The 1,574-nt window shown below is 39.3% G+C and overlaps 1 non-coding gene across 1 annotated transcript; it reads left to right on the top strand.

The window, feature by feature from the left end:
- Positions 1-931: 931 nt before the first annotated feature.
- Positions 932-1,038, top strand: LOC128284681 (small nucleolar RNA R71). The gene has a single exon (XR_008275103.1). It is a non-coding gene; the product is annotated as a small nucleolar RNA R71 (small nucleolar RNA).
- The last annotated feature ends 536 nt before the right edge of the window (positions 1,039-1,574 follow it).

Raw genomic sequence — 1,574 nt, 5'->3', positions numbered from 1 at the left:
AATAAAGGGTAAGTTAATATGTAATTTCTTTAAAAGTTTAAGGAATTTACCGAATTGTTCGTCTGAGTGGTCTTTCCTTGTCGCATTGGAGTATGGTACACGTGGTTTGTATTCTTTACTTACTTTATTTTGGTCATTGTGGTCCACCTCACCTTTACTTTTATTTACCATAGTTTCTTGCCTTGGTTTTGGTTCAGGTGCAACTAACCCTTCCTCATCTTGAATGGTAACCGTATTGAGCTGCTCTCTTGGGTTAGATTCAATATTACTCGGTAGGCTACCTTGTGGTCGTTCAGATATCAATTTAGCGAGCTGGCCTATCTGAGTTTTGAGCCCTTGGATCGACGCTTGTTGATTCTTAAGTGCTGTCTCGGTATTCTAAAAACAAGTTTCTGACATCGAGATGAATTTTGTTAGCATCTCCTCAAGGTTCGGCTTTTTATCTTGTTGGTAAGGTGGTTGTTGGAAGCCTGGAGGTAGTGGTGGTCTCTAATTTCCTAGGCCTCCCCATGAGAAATTTGGGTGGTTCCTCCATCCTGCATTGTAAGTGTTGCTATAGGGATTATTTTGAGGTCGAGGATTATTACCCGCATAATTTAATTGCTCGTTTTCCATGTTGTGGCCATTTGCATTGCATTGCATTACTAGGTGAACCTGTGAAGAACCAAGGAAACCGTCAATTTTTCTATTCAAAAGTTCTACCTAATTAGAGAGCATAGTGGCCGAATCAACATTAAAAATATCAGATGCTTTCGTTCGCTTTGTCCTCATGACTTGCCACTAATAATTATTCAGTGACATCTCTTCCATAAATTCATAAGCATCCTCAGGTGTCTTATTATTGATAGTCCCACTAGCGGTTGTATCAACCATTTGTCTAGTCGAAGGATTTAGCCCATTGTGAAAAGTTTGAACCTGTAGCCAGAGTGGTAACCCATGGTGAGGGCACCTTTTCAACAGGTCCTTGTATCTCTCCCATGCATCTCAGAGTGTTTCTAGATCCATCTGCACAAAAGAAGAGATATCATTCCTTAATTTAGCTATTTTAGCCGGCGAAAAATATTTTAATAAAAACTTTTCGGTCATTTGTTCCCAAGTAGTGATTGACCCTCATGGTAACGAGTTCAACCACTGTTTAGCCTTATTCCTTAGTGAAAAGGGAAATAACCAAAGGCGTATGGTGTCGTCAGAAACGCCATTGATTTTAAATGTGTCGCAAAACTCCATAAAATTCGCCAAGTGATTGTTTGGATCCTCTTCCTGCAAACCATCAAACTGAACAAGTTGTTGTATCATTTGAATCGTGTTATGTTTTAGTTCAAAATTATTTGCAGTAATAGCAGGCCTAACTATACTTGACTCAGTTCCTGTTAAATTCGATTTAGCATAATCATACATAGTGTGTGGAGTAGGATTCTGATTTACTGGATCAGCAGCAATCGCAAGAGGTAGCGGATTTTCCTGATTTTCAGCCATCTCCTCGGTTATGGTTTGAATATCATCCTCTTGCTCTTTCTCTGTGTATCTTAAGCTTTTCCTTATTTCTCTTCGATTTTTGCGAGCTTTGCGATCGA

This window comes from Gossypium arboreum, chromosome 11 (assembly GCF_025698485.1).
Source record: "Gossypium arboreum isolate Shixiya-1 chromosome 11, ASM2569848v2, whole genome shotgun sequence".
Lineage (NCBI taxonomy): Eukaryota > Viridiplantae > Streptophyta > Magnoliopsida > Malvales > Malvaceae > Gossypium > Gossypium arboreum.
Note: the sequence above shows the minus strand (reverse complement) of the source record. Positions and strands in the feature narration are given on the sequence as shown.